Genomic DNA, 27,981 nt, shown 5'->3' with positions numbered 1-27,981 from the left:
TAAAGATCCTCTTGGAAGACTCATGAATGCAGCTTTGAATGGCTGAAGTCTCAGTTCCTTGGGGTTGCACTGTACGTTGAGGTGGGGGAGAAGAATGGAGGAGGAAGCATGTAATCCTGTCAAACTTTGCTCCTTTGCAAATTCTGACATTTCACACATTTTTTCTCCTCCTTCAAAAAGTCAAAATCCAAAGGTGCAATTTCTGACAGATAATAGAGGGCAGGGACTGCCTGTTATTATGTCTGTACAGTGCCTAGCATAAAGGGGCCCTTTTCTGACCTATGTGTTACTGTAATAATAATAGTAATAGAGAGCTGTGGCAGAAACTGAGCTCCCAGCATTGGTGAAGGGGATGCAATTTATTACAGAAGCCAGAGAACAATGCAGATGTTACATCTTCTGGTGCAGCACATTGGATAGGTGAGGGGATGCAATTTCTGACACACTCCTATGTCCTCCAGTAGATATGGCTTCTGACACCAGTCCTTTTTTTGTCCAGCATGGAGCAATTTTTGACAATCAGGAAATGCTACATTCTTCCTAATGAAGAGAGAATTTTGTCTCAACTGTTTAGTTTTAAAGTCATAATAATTTAATATGTTAGATTTTACATCTTATTTAGAATATCTAAATCAGCGGTTCTCAAACTGTGGTCAGAACCTCGAAGTGGGCTTTGCTCCCCCCTCTTGGGGTCGTGCAGTAATGTTTGTTGTCAGAAGGGGGTCGCGGTGCAATGAAGTTTGAGAACTCCAGATCTAAATGATTCTAAGCATGTTCCAGATAGGAGTAACTTTTGTGAATGATTCATATAATGGTATAATTTATCAATATTCTTTAGAAAGAACATTTAAGTGAACAGTGAGAAAGGAGAATCTAGTAGTTAGGCTATTAGCCTGGGACTCTAGAGACTCAGGGTCCATTCCCTGCTCCACCACAGATTTCCTCTGTGATCTTATCACTCAGTGTCTCTGTGATTATATACTATCTGTAAAATGGGGATCATAGTACTTCATAGGCATAATCTGAGGAATAATATTTTAAAGGATTGTAAAATGATCAGATGCTATGGTAATGGGGGTCATATAAGTACCTAAGATAAAAAAGTAATAAGCACCTTGTCTCGCATTTATGCTTCTATCCCTACACATTCCTGTTCAATGAGAAACTCTAATTTATACTAAATACAAAAACTCTGAATCAGATCCTGACCTAATGTAAATTGCTATAGCTCCACTGTAGTCAGTCTGGTCCTTAGTTTCAAAAGCCACATAAAGTTGCTAAGGACTTGTCAACATAGTGCAGCAATGTGCACCGATGGATTGCAAACTGAGTCATGTAAACCCTACTGGCACCCACAAAAAGTTCTCTGGTGTGCGTTTAGTGGATGCCAGCAGGCTCTATGTGGGTCAGTTAATGCACTTCATATTGGTACACATTAAAATTCACACCACTCTGGTGTGTATTGGCACACTATGTAGACAAGTCCAAAATGACAATGGTTTGCATTATTTACACTATCAAAGAACTCCATAGGAAGGAAATTAAAAATCTTACATTGTCCACACTGGGTCTGATTCTCCCTAACTGTTCATATTGTGTGGTCATTTGCATCCATTTACAGTGAATGCAAAGTGAGTGTACAATATTAAAATTCTGATCTGTTAAGGTTTTATACCCATTTACCACAAGCTCTAAGTGACTACCTGAGGCAGAGGGCAGCAGAAAGCCAAACGCCTTCTTCTTACTCTGCCCTATTTTATCACTATTTATTATTGTTTGAAATCTTAACTTTGTTATGTAAATTATTTCTTTTAAAGGATACATATATATATTTAGATAGTAAATATTATCAGTTAATACATTAGTTGATTGACAGTAGAATTTTTGTAATATGATTGTTATTACTGTTTCTTATTAATAATATTGCATGTTTGAATTTTAATAAGAAATATTTATTAGAGTTTTGATTTAAGGAAAAATTAAATTTGCATATGGACTTGCATTGAGGCTTATCAGTGTAGTGTTGGCAGGTATATTTTATTTACATATATTTCTTATTCAAAAAGGTTTTTGTGTTGCATTTATATTTTAAGATTATGGATAAAAGAATGGGCTAATGTTTTCAAAAGTGACTAGTGATTTTGCATGCTCCAGATTGGAAATAGCTAGATAAAGAAAACAGATTTTATTTTAAAATGTGTTTGCAAATATATTTTAACTAACATGATTTTAAACAGGACTTTGCAACTCGCATACACAGGGCAAATCATATTTAAAAACATATGACATGACTTGTCCTGTCTATAATATGCATAAAATTCTGCCCATCTTTAAGTCAATGGGTGTTTTGGCATTTTCTTGTATGGACCCCTATACGCAAACTCCAGTTCAAAATTGTTTTAGTTAAAATATGTTAGGTTGTGTTTTAAAACACATTAGCTATTTGCCTACATTAGACATGGAAAAAGAGGCCTGGTTTTTCAGAAGATGAGTGTTCAGCACCACATCCCTTTCAGGTGTCTAAGTTGGACACTCAGAAATAATAACATGGTTATACTGGTGAGAGGCAAAGTAGTATCATGAATCAGAAACTGGATAAAAGATAGAAAATATTAGTGAAAAAGGTCAATTTTCATCATGGCTAAAAGTTAACAATCCAGTGCCACAAGATTCCCTATTACATGCTATAAGGATATGGAAATCAGAGTGAGCAATGAGGTGGCAAACTGCGCAGATAATTCAAAATTATTTAAGTTAATCAAGACCAAAGAAAAATGTCAGGAATTTCAGAGAGCTCTAACTGAGGCAGGTGAATAAACAACACAAGAGTTGATGAAATTCTATTTCTCTTTATTGAGAGAGACAAGGTGGGTGAAGTAATATCTTTTATTGGACCAACTTCTGTTGGTGGAAGGGACAAGCTTTTGAGCTTGACGGTGCTCTTCCTCAGGTCTGAAGAAGGTAACCAGAGTGTCCAAGCTAAATACAAGATAGATCAGATTGTTAAGCATGTTCATATCCTGGGATCCCCATGGCTATATCAATACTGCAAACATTACTTCTTCTTATTTTAAATGTTTTTGTTTTGTAAATTATGTGGTAAGTAATCTTGCTATCTAAGTAAACTTTGTCATCTGAAGTGGTTTTTGTGTTTTGGAATTTTCTCAGCTCCCCCCCCATTTTATTTTTTTTAATTGTCAAAGTAAATAAAGATACAATTTTTAAAATGCTACATAAATCAGATCCACTGGAAACTCTTACGGGGAAGTATTGTATCTTCCTATGTATTCGTACAATGCCTTGCAGAATTCAGCCTTGAACTTGGTTGGGCCTTTGGGCACTTCAACAATACAAATAAATTAACAGTAATAATTAATAATGATTATTAACTGCAGTTAAATCAATTGTGTGCAATTAAATAATAATATCTTTCTTCAAATCCTTGCTTAAAACTCTTCTCTAGTGTGATGCCTAAAAAACCTCTAAAATGGTCAGACATCTGGTTTCCAATGAGTAGTGCTTTTCAGTTAGCATTACGGTATTTCCTTTTGCTCCCTTTGTCTGTTTGTTGTATCCACCTGTAGTCTACAGTCTTACACAATGGATTTATGAATGCTCAATTTAATGCACTGTGAACAGTCAGTGGGACTATTCACGCTGTGTAAAGTTAATCAAGCCTGTGAATCTTTGCAGGATCAAGGCCATAGATGATAAAACCTTCAGGGCAGGGATTGTCTCTTTGTTACATGTCTGTACACTGCACAAAGGGGCCCTGGCCGCTAGGTGCTTGTGCAATACAATTTTTTAATGTTAATATTAATAACAATATAAAGAAGGGGGTCAGTCACCTGTTTATCACATTAAATGAAGGAACATGGCTAGCTAAACTAAAAATAGTCAGCTAACATCCATTTTCTTATAAAAAGTTTGAAATTGTTGTGGAAATAAACGGTCAGTGACAATGCACTCTCTACAAGCAATAAAACAGCCCAGTATGTGTGTAAAGGGTGTGTAGATGGCACTTTTGTGAAAGCAATGTATTGCCCCGATATTTTTTTCTTTAACCTCTGAAAGAATTCAGGGACAAAACAGACTATATTCCCCATCCATTTTAATGTTCAGTGATGGACAACTGTGTGTAGTATTTGATCATTTCTTTGAGATGAAAGAAAAACTGAGTGTACAGAAGGTCTGAAAAGGTGATGTTCAAAACCAAAAAACCCTCTTTTACGTTAATCCTTGTCTTCCCTGTTTCTTTTCCTCTGCCCCCTCTCTAGGTATGCTCCTCAGTACCCTCCCTTTTTTGCTCCTTTCCACTCTTTCCCCGTGCACTTACCTGCTCCCTCCTCCTAAATTTTTGCTCTTCCCCATACATTTTTGCACCACTCTCTGTTGTGATTTTTGTCCCCTGCGTTTGTCCTCCTCGTTTTTGTTGGTCTTTCCATGATTGCCCCTCTCTTCTCGCTCCCCAGTGTGGTAGCCCGCCAGCTTCCCCTCCTCAATCTTTTTGCTCCTCTTTCCCCCTTTTTTTGTCCTTCCCTCTGTTTTACTGATCTCGTCACTCTGTTTTCGCTCCTCCACTCTCCCTTCCCCGTTTTATCTCCCTTTCTGAGTCGCCCCCTCCCGCCCTTTGTTCGTTTCCTCTCCCCTGTCCCCTGCCCCCTGCCCCCACACGCGGTTTTGCTCAGGGATCCGATCTCTGATGGCAGGTGAGAGCAGAAGCAAGAGCCGCGGCCTCGCTGTTGTGAATGCGCATGCTCTTATCTCTCGGCGAGCAAAATCTGACACTCCGTCGGCTCAGGGAACGGGCAGCGCGTGCGCAGGCAGCTCCATCCAGCAAGGGAAGCTTGAATTTCTCTGGGATTCCCGATCTGCAGTGCAGAGCAAAGCGGAGGATCGTGTGGAAGCAGCTGCTGGGCTCGCAGGCGCGCTCTAAAGGGGATTTAAGCCGCAGAGAGAGCGGGAGAGGCAGGGACCGATTCACCATTGATCTGAATTATATACTTCTCTCTCTCTAAAAAATCTGCCCTTTTGAGTTTTATCCTTTGCATCAGGTGACAGCACATAACGCAAACTGTAAGTGCTCCCTTTGCTCTTGGATGATAATTTAGGGTTCATGATGGGGTTGGAATTTCTTGCACCGATGTATCTTCTGCATGGATGCGGTGACTTGCATGGTTACAATAAAGTGCTGTTGGCTTTGCATTATTCTGCTGTTTGCTAGCAATAAAGGATGAGGGGGCGAACATCTCGTGATGGAGACAAGAGAAAGTGAATTGTGAGGTGTTTGCCTGCACGATATTTAAGGATTAGGATTACTTTTTAAAGTCCGCTAGGGGTTTGACAGTAGGGGGAGGGGGAATATAACTACATATGATTTCTAAATCTATAAATAGAAACCTTTCCCTACATACATACATCCCTAGATGCAGATGGCGAAGTTGTTCCGTTTCTGATAGAAGTGGGGGATAAAATGGGAGGGCTGTAAAGTGTCAAACTGTCTGACATCCTGTCGGTGCAATTTCTTTTACCCCGGAAAAGTGGCATAAGTGTCTGCTAGTGAAAGTGGGTGAACAGGATAGGATGGAAATAGAAGGAGGCTTTTGTGCCATATGTTAGTACTTAAAAGCTTAAAGCAATATGGTTCTTTCTGCCTCTTTTTAGCGTTTACAAATAATCGTAACGAGCAAAGTTGTGTAACATTGTTTTACCTTTTGTTAATACTTTCTGTGCGTTGTTGTTTTTATTGACCAAAGGGAGCGAATTTGTGTCCACAGCAATCTGCCTTGACCTGTTTTAAAATGAGAGACTGCCTGCTATATTGATTATGATATAAATACTAACAACATCAAAAGCAGACATTGATCGCTCGCTTAATAATTTGTGTTTGGGCATGTTTTGCTGATAGCTGGAAGCCTTTGACATTTCTAATCACTTGAAAAGCAATAGAGAAAAGGTTATTATGTTTTCCAGTGCAAACAGACCATGCGAAAATTAAGAGGAAGATCAGTCGTCCCTGCAAGGTCATCAAACCCATTGTGAAGAGCAAATTACTAGAGATCCTTGCGATTACTTTCTTGATAGACTGGGTTTGTGTGACAGATGTTTCTTTTAAGTGGTCCGTCCACCCTTTTGTGCATCTGCAAGATATTTTCAGGAATAAGCTTTGGAATAAGCGCGCTCATCTCACTTCTCTGATGTGGTAAACTGCACGGTGGATGTGCTGCGTTCCTGTTTACTTGGGAATAGGACGAGGTGAAAATGGAGGTGGGTGGAGATAACAAAAGCAATCCAAGTCATTTCCCACAGGAAGGAAGGCGTGAGAAGAAGGAGGGAGAGGAGACGAAAGGAGAATTTCATTTCCAGAGATCAAAACAAAGGAGAGGCAAGTTGAGGCAGATCGGCAGAGCTCGTGTGGGAATCGAGGCGTTTTGCTCGGTGACCCAACCAGTCAAGAAAGAAGGTTTCATAAAAGCTGCTGTCGCTGACTGCTGTGTTCTGTGTTATTAAGAAATCTAGCATGTTTTATAGCTAAGGGACGGTGGACAGGTCAGTCTCTACGGGAATTTAGGCTGGATGTCTCAGCGCAGGTAGTACATACAAGGAAGAAAGGTAAGGGCAGCAAAAGTGAAGTTTAAGAATAAAACGTTTTAAAATAACGAGTTAGAGAGCTAAGAGGAAACATATACGGGGGGTGGGTGTACCTCAAAAGTGGGACCTTCCCTTCTCCCCTCCTTCCATCCCTCCCAGGTATTTGGCCAACCTATAAGAGGCAGATTCCTGAAATTGCAAAGGGAGTTTGTCAGCACATGGACAATTGTGTGTGCTTAGTACAGTTGTGTTTTTTTAAAATTGTGTCTCATTCTGCTCAGAAGGGTCACGCATAAGCTGAAATATCCAGAATAATGGGATACAGGGGACAGTTTGGTAGAAAGAAGGGGGAAGACTTTGAACACTTCTGGAGGAAACTCCACATTGCGTAACAACAGCGGTTTAGAGCGAGATCCCTCCTCCCTCAGTATCTTAAGATGCTGCTAGAAATACATGCCAGTCCTTCCCTAGCGTTTCTCCCCCCCCCAACTCCTTTCTACACACACACGACCCCCCTGCACCTCTCACTAAAACCCAACAAGCCCCTCTACACCAACTTTACCTTCCCTTTATTGCCTCTGCGCATACCAGATCCTTCTGCATACCCCTCCTCCATTCTGCAGGTACCCGATCTCCCTGCAACCTCCTCTGTGCACCCACCAGACCACCCGCCTCCCTTCACCAGAAACCAGCAGCTCACTCTTCGCACCTACCAGCCTCCCCCGCCCTTTACCTCCTCTCCGCATACTGGATCTCCACTGCAGCTCCTTGCGCACGTTTTCCTTGCAGCTCCCTCTTTTCTCTTACCTGATCCCCCCTGCAGTCCCCTCTCTCTATACATCGGACCCCCCCCCACCGCAGTAGTCCCCTCTGCACAGACTAGATCCCCGCGCCTCCCTCTTTGCACACAACAGATCCTCTTGCAACCCGTTCTCTGCATACACCAGAGCCCTCTGCAGCCTTCTCTCTGCACACACGAGACTTGGCCGGGGCCCCGCTCTGCACATACCAGATCCTCCCGCACCTTCTGGATCTGCAGGAATTAGACCCTCCGGGCCGTTCTCTGCACCCTGCAGATTCCTCGCCGTTCCCTCCTCTGCCTCCTACCCCACAAACACGAGCCATTGCTCGTCTCCCGTTACCGCCTGCGCTTCCCTGCTTTGTCGCTGCGCCTCACAGCCCATTGACTCATAAGCTGTTGGAGATGTGGCCCTGCGGAACGTGGTCCTGAGTGCAGGAGGCGGAGGTGCCCCATGCGCCTTTCTGTTTCCCGGCGATGCGGGGCTGGGGGCCGGTGCGTGAGGATCAAGGTGGGGCGCACCCTAACGTTATGTAGCTGCACTGAATCCGCGGCGGTAATTGGCACGGCGGGGGGAGGCCCTAAACCGATCCCGCTGGGGTCCTCCTCCAGGCGGGCGCTCTCCCCAGCCCCCTGCGGAGTGGGAGGATTTTTGCCTGCCGAGGGGCACCGCATGCTGAGCAGCCTGCTTCCTACTCATCAAAGTCTGTTGAAAGTCAGACCCTGGGGGGCACCTGAAAACAGCCCCAGCTGGGTATGTTTTGTGGGGTTGTGGAAAGCGACCTTCCTTTTACGGCTGCCTTCGAGCTGTCAGTCCCCCACTGCAAAAATCTTCTCCCCTCTCGAAGGTGGCCTCAAGCTCCCATCTGCTATCGAGAGATAATTTAAAGGTATCGATTTCAGAATTAATTTAGAATCTAAAGATTTTGTAGTAAGGCTATTGGAGGAATTAGGGGGATCCGGATATGCAAATTTTTTTAATGAAGAGGAAACCTTTTAGATAACAGAATGACATTTTTAAGGGGGCCAGTGTCCAAAGAGCTACCCATTTTTAATTACAAATGAAACATGATTATTTTCAGGCTTGTGACATGGTGAGTTAGTGAAATATTGAATCAATGTATGAATGCTATGCTGTTGCAAAGATGTTCATGTAACAGATATTCATATTCAATAACATATTCAAAGATAGAGGCCCTTTCCTAATGATTTCAGTAGCCACAGTGGTAACATTTTATAGCAAACATTTTTGCGGATCTGAATTCTGCTCTTGTATTAAATTGCTGAGCTAGAAGAATCATCAGTGGCCATTTATACATAAGACTAAGTAGTAAAAGCAATGCATTTATTAGGCAGAATACACAACAAAATCTAGACAAACCAGAGCAACAGAAAGGTGTGAAAACAACCTTGATCTTCGTAAAATTTATTCTTATCAGCCCCTTCAAAATATATTGTTTACACAGCCGTTTGTTTCTATGGCAAGCTCTCAGATGTATACAGCTATTCATACTATGGCTTCTTTGGCAGTATGTGTTTGTAAAGAATACAGTTTAGCAATATCAGTTCCATTGAAAAGCCTTCTGCATTATCCATTTTAAGTTTTGGGGACCGAGTTAATTCATACTTTTATTACTTTTCTCCTTCCATTCACAGCTCTCCCAATAAATAAATAAATTTATAAAGTAGTCTGAGTTGCTGTCACTGTTAAGAAAAAAAATTAAAAATGTCTTTAATTTTCATTATACAATACTCACCTTTTAAAAAAGGCGTGCTCCTGCTCCCATTGAATTCAATGGGAGTTCTGCTATAGACTTCAGCAGGAGCAGGACTGTGAATATAATTCTTGTTTTGAATGGTCTTAGCTTTTAAACATATACAGCTGTATGCCTTGACATATAACTACACCTGTCATTTTTTACCTTTGTTTTTTAGAAGTAGTCTGTGTATGTGTGTGTCTGGGGGGAAGGGAGTATTGAGGTAAACCAAGTAGATTTTGGCTGCTTGGATTTTGTTTGTGCAGATGTAAGTCAGTATACATAGATCCCACATATGCGTCAAAAATATATTTAATGAATGGAATAGCTAATCATAGAATAAACATCAAAATGTCTTCACACTTTACTAGTACGTTGCTTATAAATCTATTAAGATGTTCTCTAGTTTGATAAGCAGATTCAAAGCCTGGGACTGTGGTAATTTGTCATGGTACTTAGCCTTTTCGGTGTTTAGTTTGTCACAATGTTACATAACCATAATACTGTAAAAGCAAATGTCAGAAACGTTTTCATTCCCTCTCCCCACCCCCAATCTGTTTGTGTAAATCTATGAAGAAAAAAAGGCACAACTTGACATCTTCCTGTTTATATAATACAAACAAGATGTCAAATCTTGCCCTGGCCAGAGCTGCAAGACAAGTTGCCTAGGTGGATGGGTACAGTGTAAGAAAGACAGTAGCAGATGAGTTTGCTGCTGTTGGAATCCTGGTGGCCAGGGTAGAATTCCTATGGATAGGCATGATAGGGGAATCACCACAGGGCTCACTTTGATTGCTGAAATGAGTTGGAAGTGCCCCAGGATACAACATCCTGCATCTGTAGCATATATACTAGCTGGCTGTAGGACTATATGTGCCTTCTAGCTAGCAGACCATATCCTCTTGAGGGCCTGGTGTGTAGTCTGCATCACCTGTAGCCGTGACACCACACCTTTCTCCCTTTTGCTTTCTTAAGTGCTTTGGAGTGATACTTCCCTGCAGCTTGTTCTCTATAACAGCTTCACCCCCAGTATAGCAGTGGGCAGGACCTAGATCTAAGTCCATATGTTCCCTATGTGCAGAAATTTTGCTTCCTTATCATTTTAGGTAAGTAAACCTAAATAAATTAAATTTTAGAACTTTCATAGAGAAAATTCCTGGCCAATAACATTATTGTTTTTTTTTAAACACATTGTCTTCGAATTTTCCCCTTATTCATTTTTGTATCTTATTATTTCAGATCTTCCAGCTCCATTCATCAAATTTTCACTTGTTTAATTTTTTATTTTGGGATTCTAATTTTGTTATATTTTGTATCCCTGATTGAAATCAAATCATTTATACAAAGAGAGGTAGAAAGATAGTTATAGATACAATATGCAGTGTTTACATTTATCTTTTTCTCACATTCATAATAATGGACCCAATTCTGTATGCCTTAAGCAGTTGAAACTCCCTTTGATTTTAACAGGTGTTTTGGCTGTGCAAAGAATGCAAGATCAGCCTATAACCATGATTAAAATAACAACATACATTACATTTGATTTAATTATGGAAGCGGGGCAATTAGAAATTAGATTTAATGGGTAAGCTTGTTTTAAACATAATTAGAATTGTAAATACCGGTATCTGTCACATATCATGAAATGTTGCAACCCTCTTCTTTCCATTTTGTCCTGTCTCTTGCCTACGGTGTTTTAAAACAGCTTGAGTATGGTTTTTAAACTCACTTTTTATACTTCATTGTTTTGTCAGTGTGGACTGGACTAAATATCTACTCTCCCCTTTCTTTTTAGAGCTGTCTTAAAGGAATACTATTGCAGAGGTCTTGCATCATGGTGACTTTTACTCTGCCTAGTTCTTCAATTTAGCCTACGGTTGTTAGAGAACAGGGTGATCCCTCTGCAGAGCTCCTAATCCCAATCGTCACTGACTGAAATTTAGTCCTGCAGTTTGTTATGGTGCCATCAGATTATTGCATCTGCACCTTTCACATGTGTGTCTGTTACTCCTGCATTTGTGTCTCACATGACTTCACATTCTGTTTATTTCTTTGCCCTCTTTCCACTGTAGCTTTGTTCCTTCCCTTCCAGATTTTGCATGCATTAGTCCTATTTGCTTCTTCATATTCGCTCTCTCCTGTGCTCTTCACTGTTTATTTTCCCTCATTAAACTGAAAATACATGCCCTGTGCTGTAACTTCTGCACATGGCATTAGCCCAGGAGTACTGGGTAGAGCAGCAGCATAGTGAAAAGAAATTGTAAGCTAGAGAAATGCTGTGTACAGGAACAGCTGCAAAGATGACGTTTTGGGTAGGATGCTACCACTGGCAAGGCATGGGAAAACACTCATGTTGCCATCTTAGTTCAAACTCCTGAGCTCATTCACGTAGAAAGGTGCTTATTATCTTTTGAAATTTCAGAGTGCCAAGAATGTCAGAGTCTGAGAAAAAATGGGTGCAATGCCCTTTAAACAGAATGAAACATATGGGAGCAAGAACATGGCTGTCACCAACTGCTGAAATAATTGTTCTTGTTTATGGAATCCAAATTCTCCAGACAGTGCTCCATATCCATATGATTAGTATTGCTGTTTGATACATGTTAATAATTATTATTTTAAAACTTTACAGCAAAGACAATCCTGAGGACATTTCAATCTATTCCATATCAATATGGTCCATGGGATAATAATAGAAATGTGAGAAGTGAGGCAAATTGTCAGTGGTGATCTCATAGCTGGAAGACTTAGCAAAATAAATGGTGTTTAAGGAGGGAGCTGGAGGAGAGGAGAGGTGTTTTGCTCACTGGGAAGTGGAAAGTTGTGGCAAGGGTAGGAGTGATATGATGTTCTTTTGCACTGAAACTTTTAAATTAACACACATTTAAAAATAAGCATATAAAGATATCCAGCAATCTTTCTAGTGGTTACTTTTCTGAGGAGGCTAGGGAACAGATTATTCTAGCTAAAATAAGAAATTCAGAATTGACCTCAAGTAAATAATTTTCACATAAGTAATTAGAAATAAATAAGTCTATTGTGCTAAAAATAATACTGTCTCAAATTCTGGCACCAGAAACATAGTAGACAATTATATCTTGGTGTCTGAATATATTTGACCATCAATTAAACAATTCTGCCCACAACAGACCCCACGTAAGTAACTTTTTGGAGCCAAACCTGTATAGAACAAACAGAAGAATTTGGGCTAAGTTAGCCAAGTTCAGGTATTTGCAGGAACAAGACTTTGTTACACTTTAGCTGATGTAATTTATTGAGATAATGGTAGCTGAATAATTTCCTTCAAGAAAAAAATGCATTTTAAAACACCTAGCTCTTCTGAAAGCTGTTTCTGTGATTAGAGTTAGTGCTACTGTGATTTTTAATGGATGATTAATTCAAAACAATATCAGTGTTTTCACAGAGATCCATTATAAGGTTCAATAAATACCATGGGATCCTATGAAAGATTCACTTTCATGCTCCCCTTCTGTTCACAATGAACTCGGTGGGAGTTTTCCCATTTATTTTAATGGGAGCAGGATTGTATTTCATGTGTACATGTCATTCCCATTTAGTTAGTGGGGGTTGTGGTTTCTTGTGGCAAAAAGCCTGTATCACAGTGAATTACAGTGTGTGGTTTGTTAGTAGATCCTACACCTTATTTGACACCTTGGATTATCTAATTATAGCTGTTCTCTTATTTGTCAGACAGTTGTAGTTAGAAATATCTTTCCTTTCCCCTCCACCCCAACACTCACAAAACCAAAAAAAGGTTGTACATTTTCCCTTTACGTAAATTTAGTGTTTTTCAAAGATATCTGATAGGTAGCCCTAGAAACTGAAGTCCTCTATACACCCCAAAAGCCACAGTAAGATATAGGCAGTGGCATTGCATAGCTCCCATAATGCCCCAGCAACATGCTTCCATACTGGCAGGAATAAGTGGTGGGCATTAGAGAGGAGTAGAGGCCTTGTCTACACTAGAGAGTTTTGTTGACAAAAGTCAGCTTTCATTGACAAATCAGTGGAGATGTACACACTGCAGTGTGCTTTTTGCTGACAAAACTCCCTTGCTTTGCCGACAAAATAAAGCCACCTCAATGAGAGCCATACAGTTTTTTGCGGCAAAGTTATATCGACAAAGCATTAGTGTAGACACTGCGCTTGGTTATGTCGCTTTACATGGCCTCCAGAAGGTGTCCCACAGTGCCCATCCTGACTGCTCTGGTCAGTAGTTCGAACTCTGCTTCCCTGCATCCAGGTACACAGACTTCTGCCCCTCCTCCTTTAAAGGCCTGGGAATTTTTGAAATTCCACTTCCTGTTTGCTTGGCGTGGACAGCTCACGTTGCGTCTTCCCAGCTGACCATGGCAGCTCAATGAAGGAAACGCTCTCCTGCTTGGAGTACAGCTGAGTTGTTGGAGCTGCTGATATGGTAGGGAGAGGAGGCTGTGCAATCCCAGCTCCACTCCAGCTGTAGGAACTTCTATACCTACGATGGGATTTCTTGTGGTATGTTGGATAAGGGCTACGAATGGGACACACATCAGTGCCATGTGGAGATAAAGGAGTTGAGGCAGGTGTACCAGAAGGCAGGGAGTCAAACCATCATTCTGGTGCTGGCCGAAGATTCTGCCGCTTCTATTAAGAGCTGGATACCCTCCTTGGCGGCGACCCCACCTCCACCGCCAAGAGTCCAGTGGATACTTTGGCAGGGCTGGAGACAGCATTCTGCGGACTCAACTTAGAAAACGAAGTTGTGGACAAGGTGGTTGAGTTGGAAAATGAAGTGGATCACACAGCAGGGTCTTCCAGATATGTGGCGTGTCAGCATTTTTTCCCTCTCCGGAGCGGTCTAGCTGGTCCCAGCAGTCTATCTCTGGTGCACATGATGCGGGAGAGGCGAGCTTTGGTAAGTGATCTTTTTGAGTTGATGCTGCTCGGTTATATGAGCTGTTCTTTGCTTTGTATATTCTAGAAGTGGGTGAAGGGATAAAAATGTACAAGACTAGCTGTGTTAGCCTGTGCTTCACATTCCACTGTGCAGCTAAGCGGTACAGCGGAACAGCATGTTAATGCACACCAAGGTTTCACGGGAATCCTCCAGAGAGATATCTAAGAAACTTTCCTGGACATACTCGCGAATCCTCTGCCGAAGGTTCCTTGGCTTTGTTCCTTCACTCGTTTTAGGGAACTTTCCTGCACCAATCGGCAATCACTTGTGCTGGGACCAAAGCAGCACACAGGTGAGCAGCATAGGTAGCAGGTCTGAAGCTGCACGCGTGAAGGAGATGCACCCTTGCATCCTTGCTTACCTTCAGGAAAGAGACCTTCAATGACCCCTGTCTGTGCGAAAGGGTGGCAGAATTTACAATATTGTCCCTAGTCACTGCAGTGATCCCCTTAAAAAAACACCAAGTTTCTTTGCCCCATCTTGACCCCACCTCCCTCCCATGGACTCACCATGTTTAGGGCTTTCGCCAAGCTGTGTGCTTGCCAAAGGACAAGGAGAAGCTGATTCATATTTTTAAAAAGGTGCATTTTACTATAATGATTTGATGCTGTGTGTGCACTAACAATCATGCTTCTGTTTATTGTTTCTTGTGTTTGTGCAGATGTGGCGTTCAGGGGAACCTCCAATACATGGGCGGAGCACCTCTGCCAGATAAGGAAGCAACCAAGGAGGAGCAAGGAGTGCATGTTTTGAGAGGTGCTGCAATCATCAGAGGCTGAAAAACAAGAACGCAGGGCATAGAGAGAGACTTCAAAAGAAAATGATTAAATAGACAGGCACAACAGAAAGGAGAGCCAGTAGCGAATTTTAATGGTCCAGGAGCAGATGATAAAAGTGATGGAGAAGCAAATGGAGATGTTGAAGTCCCTAATCACACTACAGGCAGAATTCATGCATGCTCAGCCCCCCTGCAGCCAATAGAGAACTACTTTCCATGATCTCCGCAAACTCCTCCCACATATTCCTTGCAACTTCCCTGCCTGTCTTGGTACCCTGTTCACTCCACCCCATTGAACAGCTTCCAAAATAATAGCTGGAGTTACACACAACTATAGAGCCTACACTGCCCTTCATTGTTATCTCCTTTCCCACCAAGCCTTTTGTGAGTGTTGTTAATTGGTATTTAATAAAGACATACTCTCTTAAAGATAACCAGTCTTTGTCTCCTACATATGGTCATTGCTGCTGGAATGGGTACACAGTGGCAATTTGATCATTTGTTGAGTACATATCATGGTCAGGAATCATCAAAATTTTCATGCAAGATGGCAAGTTAAAGCATGGCAGAGTGCTATATAGAAAGACACCTTACTGGAGCTCATTGTCAAAATGGTGCCTCAAAGCCTCCCTGATTCGAATAGCCCCCTCCCCCCCCCACATTGTGCCCCTCTAATAGCCCTGGTATCTGGTTGCTCAAAATCAGCTGCCAGGAGATCTGCCTCCGTGCTCCACCCTGGAGGAAACCTTTCAACCTTAACCTCACAAATATTATGGAGTGCACAGTAGGCTGCTATGACCATGGGAATATTTTCCTCATTTAGGTCTAGCCTGCCATAAAGGCAGTGCCAATGAGCTTTTAATCTGCCAAAGACACATTCTACAGTCATTCTGCACCTGCTCAGCCTATTGTTGAAGCGCTCCTTGCTGCAGTCCAGATTTCCTGTGTAAGGTTTCATGAGTCATGGGAGTAAGGGGTCAGCTGGGTCTCCCAGAATCACTGTGGGCATTTCAGTATCCCCCATTGGAATCTTCTGGTCTGGAAAACAAGTCCCTGCTTGCAACTTTCAGTGCAGGCCAGTGTTCCCAAAGATACATGCATCATGCACCTTTCCAGACCACCATGCACTGATGTTAGTGAATTGGCCATGGTCATCCACAAGCACCTGCAATACCATGTAGAAGTACCCCTTTGTATTGATGTACTCCATCACAGGATGGTCTGGAGCCAAAATTGGGATATGTGTGCCATCTGTTGCTCCACTGAAGTTAGGGAATCCTATTGTCGCAAAGCCATCCACTATTTCATGCACATTGCCAAGAATCACAGTCCTTCATAGCAGGATGTGATTAATGGCCCTGCACACTTGGGTTAACGCAGCCCCAGTGGTGGACTTCCTGACTACAAACTGATTCACAACTGTCTGGTAGCAGTCTGGAGTTGCCAACTTTCACACTCTGATCGCCACATGCTTCTCCACTGAGAGGGCAGCTCTCATTTTTCTGCCCTTGCACCACAGTGCTGGGGCAAGCACCGTATACAGTTCCAGGAAGGTGGCTTTCTGCATCTGAAAGTTCTGCAGCCACTACTTATCATCCCAGACTTGCATAACGATACGATCCCACCCCTCAGTGCTTGTTTCCCGAGTCCAAAAGCCATGATCTGCCATGTGCAGCTGTCGAATGCCAAAAGTAATCTGGTGTTGTTTCTTTCCATGGCACACGGCAGGTCAGGCACCTCTGATTCCTGTTCAGATTGGGTGCTCATGATATACTGAATGACCAGCTGCAATGTGTTCATAACAGTGACCACAATAGGAGAGAGCAGTGCAGGATCCATCCTTTCATACAGAGATGGCTGGCGGACAGTAAGCGGGGCCATTGAAAAATGCCACAAAACTGTCAGAGACCCATGGAATGATGGGATGGAAAAAACTGCATTATGGGACATTGAGCCCACACCCATCAAGTGCTGTGATGCATTCTGCCTTCCCACAACTCCTAGCTGCTGAAGGTGGTGGATAGCACAGTGGGATAGCTACTGGCAGTGCACTGGTCTCTCTGTCAGTGCTATCTGCTGACAGAAGGAGTGTTGTGTGAACATGCACAAGTGATGTAATTATACTAGTTTTTGATCATCGGTGTAACTTGCGTTGACAAAACTCTGGAGTGTAGTCAAGGCCAGAGTCTCTCTGACTATTTAGTGTAGGCTCTGTTTGCATTAGATAAATCAGTCAGTCCAATATCAATTAATGGAATTAACTTGATTGTTTTAACTGTGAGGGAGTGTATCTACTCTGCTGCATTGGTCTAAGCTGACATGCAGTTGTTCTTTTAAACTGCCAGTAAGGATGTCAGCTGTAATGGTGATTTTAGTAATTTTTAGACTAGTTTATATAGGGGCCCTACTCATCCTTTTGATGATAATGACTTTCGATCATTGCTGACTTTATGTAGTGACCTAGAGAGAAAAGGTTTTCGAGTCATAAGATTGTTACAGTTAGAATGGACCAATATGATCATTTACTCTGACCAGCTACATTACACAGGCCATAGAATTTCACTCAGCGATTCCTATATCTAGCCCAATAAGTTTTGGTTGAATTAGAGCATATATTTTAGAAAAAAAAATCCAGTCTCGATTTTAAAGACTCCAAATGATAGAGAATTACCACATCCCTTAGCAATCTGTGCCAATGTTTAATTACCCTCACTGTTCAACATTTATATCTCATTTCCAGGTTCTATATTCCATTACCAGTCCTTGAGCTAGCCATTCCCCAAAGTAATTTTTTTTTAAATTAAACTTAACCACGCCACTTATTAAACACAGACTTTGTAAAGCATCTATAACTTGATTTCAATATTTTAAGAAGTAATTACACTTATGATAGTGCATTACTGGAAATGAATAATTTAATAAAGGATCAGTTCCACATACTTAATAAAAATATTTTTAATCCAGAAGAAAAGTTAAATCATTCCATATTAAATGGTACTAAATACAATTTAAAGGATATCTTCTTTGTGGACCTTGAGAATATCTATGTTTTTAATCCAGAAGAGAGTAATTTAAAATTAGAACATCTTGTTTATAAAAGTTGATAGTTCAGAACACAAGAAGTATATTTATATTCTTTTTATTGGTATAGTTTAGATGGAATATAAAGCTACTGAAAGGCTTATAAACAATGAAAGAAGAGATACTGTTTAACATAGGAGGCTTTTAGGGATTATTCCACATGGTTTTTGATGGAATGAGGCAAATATGTAAAAGGATACTAGTTTGTTCATGATGTAATTGGAGGAATTAATAAAATATAACATTAGTCCATCTCAAATCTGCGTGGCTAGTCACTAGAATTAATAGCTACTAAATATCCAACGTGGCTAACATTGCCCAAAAATTATTCTTTAGGAGGATTACTAACTAACCAGCACATATCTGATTGGATAATGTTGTTTCATTACAGCAGAACATATGCTGTATTTTGGTAAGTGGTACCAAAAATTAATTTTATACGCATATTATTCAAATTATATACATGAGTAGAGACATTAAGGAACTCTGTGGAGCTTTTTTCCCCTTTCTTGGAAAAGACTTCTATAAGCTTTTGATACTGTTTCGCATGACCTTCTCATAAACAAACTAGGGAAATGCAACCTAGATGGAGCTACTATGAGGTGGGTGCATAGCTGGTTGGAAAACCGTTCCCAGAGAGTAATCATCAGTGGTTCACAGTCATGCTGGAAAGGCATAATGAGTGGGGTTCTGCAGGGAGCAGTTCTGGGTCCGCTTCAGCTCAATATCTTCATCAGGGAGTTAGATAATGGCATAGAGAGTACACTTATAAAGTTTGCGGATGATACCAAGCTGGGAGGAATTGCAAGTGCTTTGGAGGATAGAATTATAATTCAAAATGATCTGGACAAACTGGAGAAATGGTCTGAAGTAAATTGGGTGAAATTCAATAAGGACAAATGCAAAGTACTCCACTTAAGAAAAAACAATCAGTTGCACACATACAAAATGGGAAATGACTGCCTAGGAAGGAGTCCTGCGGAAAGGGATCTGGGGGTCATAGTGGACCGCAAGCTAAATGTGAGTCAACAGTGTAACATTGTTGCAAAAAAAGCGAACATCATTCTGGGATGTATTGGCAGGAGTATTTGTAAGCAAGACATGAGAAGTAATTCTTCTGCTGTACTCCATGTTGATTAAGCGTCAACTGGAGTATTGTGTCCAGTTCTGGGTGCCACATTTCAGGAAAGATGCAGACAAACTGGAGAAAGTCCAGAGAAGAGCAACAAAAATGATTAAAGGTCTAGAAAACATGACTTATGAGGGAAGATTGAAAAAATTGGATTTGTTTAGTCTGGAAAAGAGAAGACTGAGAGGGGACATGGTAACAGTTTTTAAGTGCATAAAAGGTTGTTACACAGAAGAGGGAGAAAAATTGTTCTTCTTAGCCTCTGAGGATAGGACAGGAAGCAATGGCCTTAAATTGCAGCAAGAGAAGTTTAGGTTGGTCTAAACTGCATAGGGAGGTTGAGGAATCTCTATCATTGGAGATTTTTAAGAGCAGGTTAGACAAACACTTGTCAAAGATGCTCTAGATAATACTTATTAGTCAGGGGACTGGACTAGATGACCGTTTGAGGTCCCTTCCAGTCCTGTGATTCTAAATCTAAATTAAACGTGAAACCATGGATGCTTGGAACTAGAATCTAGTTTGAGAATTAAAATTTAAGGTGATATAATTGATTTTTACAAGGAGGTCAAAAGGGATAAAATTTATTGTAAATATTTTTGTTCATTTGTAACAAAATGTTTTAGACAGACAGGGCCAAATTGTCAAATGCACATTAACTAAATTGCACATACACTTTGGCATCTGTCTGGATGTATCAGTATCCTTGGGCATGATCCAATGGCTGTTGACTTCAATGGGCTTGGGATCAGGCCCGTAGCATGCGTGCACATTGAGTGAGTGAAAAAGTATGCATGTAGTTTACCACACACTTTTGGCCCTTGAAGTCTGTATGTCTTGTCTATTTTTGATCTTTAAAAAAAGTTTATCTCATGGATTCTTAACCAGGGGATCAGTTGTCAAAGGGTCACAACCACCCTCTTTCCCATATTACTGAATGGAAAGTGCATCCCTCCTAGATCCCAGCTAGATGAGAAGGTGGTCCCAATATAGAAAAGATGGAAAACCACTGACATGTCTTATTTTGTCTATCTAGGGTATTTCTAATGTGCCTATTGTATCAGTGTCATATCCAAGTGCCCAAAGAAGTAGACGATAAGGTTCTATTTTCCTCCTCAGATATTGTGAGTGGATCATCACGTACCTGTATTTTTTTACATTAAAGCTTACAAGAAGAGCATCCACATATGTGGGGGTGTGCTCTGAGTACATGAGACAAGTATTGGGCTAGTTATTTAACGTAAAGCTTTTTCTTATTTTTTTAAACTGATTTTGGGGGCCAGGAACTGTGTCTTCTTCTGTGAGGGGCCAATACCTCGCACATAACAATTGCTACTGGAATGCATACATATTAAATACATACATACACAAATTCCACATGGGTAAGAGAGTAACATTACTCATTCAAGATTCTCACATAGTTACACTGAGATCTAACTTGGAATTTTCAGGATTGCCTCTGCCTCATCTCATCCCCTCTTGATCTGTACATTCTTCTGCATCTCCTCTTTTAATTGTTCCTTTTCTTTCCTCCCTGTCTCAACTATATGCCTTAAGATTATAATCTTTTTGGATTGTCTGTTTATATGTTCTGTAAAGTACTACGGTAGGTACATTTACATGCTATGTAAATATTCATATATAACATGATGATATATAATCACAGTTAATAATAGTATGAAAATAAAAAATATATCCAAGGATTCCATGGAATTATATTAGGACAATTCATATTTGGGAGCAGGGACTGAATCCAGCTTCTGTATAACTAAAATATATTTCAAGAGCAGGTTTCTGTTGTTGTTGTTGTTGGGTTTTTTTTTTTTTTTACAAATTGTTCTGTATACTGCTGTTGTCTTCAGAAGGGCTGCTCCTGAACCAGAGTACAATGTCAGAGGTTCAGGTACTACTGCCTTCTGTCTAGCTACTCCAGTGGTTCTCAAACTGTTGTACTGGAGACCCCTTTCACATAGCAAGCCTCTGAGTGCGACCCCCGCTATCAATTACAAACACTTTTTAGTATATTTAACACTATTATAAATGCTGGAGGCAAAGTGGGGTTTCGGGTGGAGGCTGACAGCTCGCAACCCCCCATGTAATAACCTTGCGACCCCCTGAGGGTCCCGACTCCCAGTTTGAGAACCAATGATCTAGTATATCTATACATAGTTCAGTGGGCCTCTGCTGATATTGAGCTACATTCAAAAGCTCTGCTCCTGCAATTTGATGTGCATGGCCAAGTCTTGCACTTGTGTGAAGTCGAAATAACTCTTGTGGAGCTCCACATGAATGCAAGGGTCTGCAGGTATAGAGCTGATGGCAGGATCAGAGCCTGGATTCCCATTGACTTCTGCTGGCTTTCAAGTACAGAACAGTGGCATGGTATGAAGAGGAAAATAAAAGGTTTAAAATGCTATAATGACCTAGCACAACATATTATCTGTTTCTTTTCATTGTATTAGGATCAAGTGTCTGCTTGTCGGCATGTATCTACCTCTCAATACCATAGTGTTTACATTGTTAGTTAGGTAATAAAATGCAGTAATGTATGTTCTTTGGTCACAAAGCACATCCTGCTCTCTTTGAACAAGAATAAACCAAGATCTGTTTGTAAATTAACTGAAATTATATATGAGCTATGTTACTTTAGATTAATAGAACCTTTAAATGTTTTTTCACTGAATTTAAAATATTTACAGTATATAACTACAAGCAATTGAGAAGCAGTAGCCTTACACAGTGCTGAATTTCTGCAGGGTGTACTAGAAATTCCTGTTAAATAAGTAATATATATGAATATATATAAATATATATTTGACTGTCAAACACCCCATTACATTTTTGGTTTATTCTTTTAATTTTGGGAAGAGGGGAGACGTATATAGGGTAAAATTAAAATCAACAGTAGAAGCAGTTTTACCTCAATCTTTTTTGATTATGTGAAAGCCTGAAAACACCCTTTTATGGTTTTGAAAACTGGGGTGGTGCTGATGAGTTTCAATGGGGCTTGTACTCCTTAAGTCACGTAAATGATTTTGAAAATTCCACTTCATGCCTTTAAACCGCCAGGTGTTAAAAACAGGGTCCTGTTACTTGTTTGACACATTTCACCTCTTGTACAGTTGTACATATACTAACAGCAATATATATAAATAATTAACAAGAACAATGCATTAATGTCATCTTTTCTACAGAGATAAGAGAAGGTTCATGAAACTTTCAGAATAGCTTTATAAAGATAGGTCAGAGCAACAGCTAGGGATTGTAATAGCCACAATACAATATCCAGTAAATCCCCACAGTCTAATATTTAAGCATAGATATTACTCACCAGGGCTTGAACTAAGCCTGTCTCATTAATGTCTGAAGTTTCATGAAAAAATTAACATACTTCTGCATACTCTGTCCTCCTTCCCAGTTTATGAATTTATTTGTTTATTTGGTTCAGCTAATTTGAAAGCAGCAGTTAATAACAGTCTTGCTGGAAAGCTTCCTGGAAAGACCCTTTGCTGTGATGTGAGTCAAGTAGTCTCCATTGTCTACGTGCTATCTCTGAGAAGTCTCCATTGTATATAGTTCCTGGGACAGTCCTTAGGAGTGTGGATTCCTTTAATGGGATATCAGCAGTGTCTGTCTGCCCCATTGTTGTGTCTGAAAGGCTGCTTGTGGGAGTTCCCAACCTCACAATATATTTCAGTAACACACACATAGTAAAACTTCATAACTTCCCATGCAACGATAGCGCATACAATCCAAAAGGATATTAATGTTCAAGAGATCAAAACTTTTAAAATGATACCTCATAAGGCATACTTTGTACAAAAGTATCATAATTATATGACAGTGGTGAATATGGGCGTTCCAGGATGCTGCTTTGAAGCATAGAGTGCCACAGGAACATATAATGAGGATGATAGAAGAGAAAGATGATTTGGGTTATAGTATACTGAACAGAATGAAGGAGGGAGAGAGAGAAGATAGGGAGGCTAAAAAGGAGAAGGTTAGACTAGTTTGAGGTAGGAAGTTACCAAGTATAGAAATGAATTTTACCATAGAGAGACAGAGAAAAAAAGATGAATTTTGTAGATGTTGTAGAGAAAATAACTGTTGGAGCAGAGGAAGGATAAATCTAAGGAGTCTCAAAGTACGTGTTGGGAAACGGAACGTTAGTAAAGATGTAGCTGATTCTTGCCATTTCCAGCTGAACAGCTTCTCCCCATTTAATCGGTATTCTTAAATGTCAGAGTAATGCTAGGCTATATCAGAGAAGAGAAACGAATTGATTTAAGGGCTGAGGGGATTAATGGATTTTTGTGAAAAGATTACAGTAACTAGTTAGGTAAATCATGATAAAACGTGTGTGTGTCTGTGCATGAATGACATGAACACTCATAAATAGATGAAGGATGTAGATCCTAGAGAATGGAGAGAAATTAAGGTGGTACAAATCATCTGGGAATAATGATATGAAGGTGAGTGGAGGAATATTTTGGCTGAATGTCAGGACACATTTCCATACATATGCTCCAATTTATCAACTGAGCTCTGTGTGCATTGAGGGTCTGTGTCTGGTTTGGAGCTCCTTACAGGATTCGGGCCAGAGCCATTTATTAAACTGTGTAAGTTCCAATACTTGAAACGTTTGAAACTAGACTCAGAAATGGGCTGAAGAATGTACTGTGGGGAACAACACTGCATTGGATAGCCTTTATAGGTCTGTCATCAGTAAGTCCCAGGATTAATTGATCTTATGATTGTTTATATTGCTGTTACAGTCTTGCTTTTATAGCAGTACAACACTGTTATGATCGGGTCCTAATTCTGAAGAATTTAAATAACACACATTTCTAACCCTGTTGCATTTGAATCCACTTTCTGTTGTTTATGCTTCATTCTTCATGACAGTTATGAGAGGGATAATACACCTGTAGTATTGCTGGTAAATTTCTAGAACTTGACATGACCTTATTCACAGCATCCCCATCTTGACATGAAATCCAAGATGACAGCGCTGTGAATAAGCAGATAACAGCAAACTCAGCTTGACTTTCTTACCTTGAGACTGCATTTCAATTTCAGCTAAGTGTCAAGCATCTCTGTTTGAAACTTAGATAGAAATTTTAATTCAGGTAGGGTTGCCAACTTTATAATTGCACAAAACTGAACACCTTTCTCTGCCCCCTACCCCACCTCTTCTCTGAGGCCCCGCCCCCACTCACTCCAGCTCCCCCCCTCCAGTAACTCGCTCTCCCACACCCTCACTCACTTCCATTGGGCTGGGGCGGGGGTTGGAGTGCAGGAGGGGGTGAGGGCTCCAGCTAGGGGTGCAGGCTTCAGGGTGGGGCCAGAAATTAGGGGTTCAGGGTGCGAGAGGGGGCTCCGGACTGGGTCAGGGGGTTAGGGTGTGGGTGGGGGTTCAGGGTGCGGGCTCCGTCTGGGCTGCGCTTACCTCAGGCTCCCAGTCAGCAGTGCAGCGGGGTTAAGGCAGGCTCCCTGTCTGCTCTGGCTCTGCGCTGCTCCAGGAAGCATCCAGTATGTCCTCGGCCCTTAAGGGACCGAGATGAAAAAAACTCTAGAGACATTCCATACATATACTGGTTCAGACTGCGTTTTTCAGAGACTAGGAAACAATAAAAGGGCTTTTGGTATAAAAGGATGAACTTGAACTAACTTGAGCCCTTCTTCCTGATCCAGCAAACAGAAAGGACGGTCTGTCCAAGGGCCCGAACCCCTGCAAAAGGGTTGGAAAGACCTTGGGCTACTAGGGCCACATAAGACTAATGGGTGACCACTCGTAAGCTTGTAGCATGTGTGTCAGAACATTTATTGTTTTTATTATGTTTTCTGTGTAATGCATTTAGCTGAAGAATAAATGTGCTTGCATAGAAAGAGCTGTGTGGGAACAGGTAACTACTGTTATAGCACCTGGAGAAATGTTAACCACAGATGCTGGCCTGAAAGCAAAGCATAGGTACTGGCCTTTAGATAGATGGGTTTGCTGGGGATATCACAGTGTAAGGCAAGGGGCTCCCTACCTCTGATCTGAAGGGAGTTGGCCAGAGACAGGTGATAGCTGGAATCCTGAGACCTGGCTGGAGTGGACCATGGAAGGGATGGTGGGAGGAAGAATACAGGTGCAGATATCCTGAAACTGTGACAATCACTATATAGTTCCTTTTGTGGGAGGATCTCAACATTCTTTGACAATATGAATCAATTTATTTGAAATGAAAGTATAAAATGATTGGAATTTGAACACTATTTCATTTGTCAGCTACAAGGGGCCGAATCCTGGAAATTCTTATTGAGGAGACTAGTCCCATAAGACTAATCATGGGAGTAGTTCATATAAATGAAAAAATATGGAAAATTCTAAGCATTTTATACTTGGAGTTTAAATAATTAGGATTGTTATGTTGTTAGTTTAATTTTCTTTTGTAAGTGTAAAACATTAATTGTAACTTTTTTAGATAATACACATAAAAGTACAAAAAACACATAAAAAACACATAAAAGTATATAATTAACTTAAACCTAAACTATGAAGTCTCAAATACACAGCATGATGATAGTGAAATATCCTTTCCAATATGTTTGCTTTTACCTCTCCCTGGAGCAATCTAAATCAGCAATGACCCCGAGAATAGATATACAAACACTTAATACGTTAACAACACAGATTTATTATTTGGATTACTTATAGACGTAGTTTAAGAAAATGTAATGGTACTCAGTTATGAAGTGAAAGTCAAATGTGTTGCCAGAAAGATATGCTGTATATACGTGATCTGAACTCAAAGATTTTCAGTGACTTCAGTGGGCTTTGGATCAGGCCCTATAAGGGAAAATGTCTGTGTTGTACGGTATGTATGGATACACATAATGAAATAAAGCTAATATTTAAAGTATTGTGGCCCAGATTCTCTGCTGGTATAAGGTCGGAACGGCTCCATTGAACTGATGTCAATGGACCTATTCCAATTTACACCTGCTGAGGATTTGCTCCATTGTATTTACACGGACTCTGTCAGTTTAAATCACCCTTTTGTCTGCAGTATTTTGCCAACTATTGTTACAAATAACCTCTAAGATTTGTGTAACTGAAAGTGCTTAGAGAAGAAAATATTTTCTCTCTTGTCTTTTGTTTCATATGTACTTTTTTCAGCATTATGTGTGTAGATAGTTTAACTGTTTCCCATGTATAATCAGTTAGTCTTGTCTGTCATTCGTGTGGGTCTTTCCAGTAGTCAGAGAGGTGAAGGAATCAAAACATTTTAAAAATTTGTAAAATTTGATTGTAAGACACCAGCAATTGGCAGAAAGGACCCAGAGACAGGTGTAGTAACTGAATTTATTCTTAATTCCATTTGAAATTGTGTGGATTTGTAGTTTACATTGTCCCTTTATATATTTTGGTATCCTGTGTATCTTGCAAAAACACATCTCAAGGATAATACAATAAAAAGGCTAGTATTTGAAAAGGGGATTTTCGGAATGAAATCTGGAGTTCAAAACAGGAAGCCGATTCAATTACTCTGCTTTTCAGTCTGGTGCTATATACTATTATGCACTTTTAGAAAACCTTTTCTCTTTTACCTTTCAGAGTACCAGCACAGCAAGAGTTATATGATTGTTTCAGCTAAGCTATTTCAAACCATATTGACCCCATGCTACTTTGGGGTACCTTATGTCAAAGCTGATATTAATGTTTGAGTCCCCACCCTGTATTTTTTTCAAATCAAGGTTTCATGGGTAGTGGGTAATATTATCCCACCATCTATTTCAAAATATAAACACAATGTAATTCTTTTCATAAAATTGAAGACAATCATGTTAAAAATACTTCTAGGCAAAATCATACGTGTTCAGTACAAAGAAGTTGTTTAAAGCATGATCTAAAGATATGCCAAAATACGAGGACCATTACTCTATAAAGTGAAATCAACTGGAATTTCCACATCTTGCACAAGATTTTGTGGTACATCCACTGAGATCTCACAATGGGTCTTGTTGATAATAATAATACGAGAACTTGTGCAGAAATGTGCTACTGGGATAGCAGTTGGACTCTTTAGAGATAGTGTAGGAGGTAGATATCCTCACTATCACTGAATTACAAAACCAGCTGTTCCATGTAGGCTCAAACACTGGTCTGTCCGTAGATTCTTTTTTACTGCCTTTTGTTTTGGAGTTTCTTTGGTTTTTTTTCCTAGTTAGGTCTATGGTACAATGGTAGAATAAAAGCAGAGTTTATCACTCACAAATGACTGGATGCAGTGCTTTGTAGCCATGTTGGTTCCAGGGATTAGAGAGACAGACAAGATGGATGAGGTAATATCTTTTATTGGACCAACTTCTGTTGACGAGAAAGACAAGCTCTCGAGGTTACATAGAGCTAGGATTGCTAATTTTGGTTGGATGTATCCCTGGAGGCTTCATCACATGATAAGATTAATCTTTAATTCCTGGAGACACCAGGACAATCCTGGATGGTTGGCAACCCTATATAGAGTGCTTCTTCAGGCTCGAAAGCTTGTCTCTCTCACACACAGAAGTTGGTCCAATAAGAGATACTATCTCAGCCATCTTGTCTCTGCATGAAAATTGTCCATACACCAATGGTTTATAAAGTACAGTGGAGGAACAATGAGGTCCCAGGTTATTTTCTCATTTGAGTTTGAAAACAGTAGCCATCTGTGGAAAAACCAGCAACAAGTCTGTTCACATTTGTGTTCTTCATGACAGAATACACACATGGCAGAACTCTCATGCACTGTATAGCTGGATTGCGTGCCAGGCAGACTTTGTGGCAATATGCGCTTTACAAATAGTTCTCCCCTTGGGTATCATAAAAGATGTATCAAGGTATCTGTTTCAGCATGAATAAAG

At 40.5% G+C, this 27,981-nt stretch overlaps 1 protein-coding gene across 2 annotated transcripts in view; it reads left to right on the top strand.

The window, feature by feature from the left end:
• Positions 1–4,805: 4,805 nt before the first annotated feature.
• Positions 4,806–27,981, top strand: part of VSNL1 (visinin like 1) — a 158,303-nt gene continuing 135,127 nt past the window's right edge. The window contains exon 1 of one of the 2 annotated variants that reach the window (XM_073335965.1): positions 4,806–5,076. The gene's annotated coding sequence lies outside the window, so the exon portion shown is untranslated. The remainder of the gene's footprint in view (positions 5,077–27,981) is intronic. The other variant, XM_073335964.1, reaches the window with a different exon arrangement.

Source organism: Lepidochelys kempii, chromosome 3, assembly GCF_965140265.1.
Source record: "Lepidochelys kempii isolate rLepKem1 chromosome 3, rLepKem1.hap2, whole genome shotgun sequence".
In the NCBI taxonomy this organism is placed as follows: domain Eukaryota; kingdom Metazoa; phylum Chordata; order Testudines; family Cheloniidae; genus Lepidochelys; species Lepidochelys kempii.
This window is presented reverse-complemented; position numbering and strand designations above follow the sequence as displayed.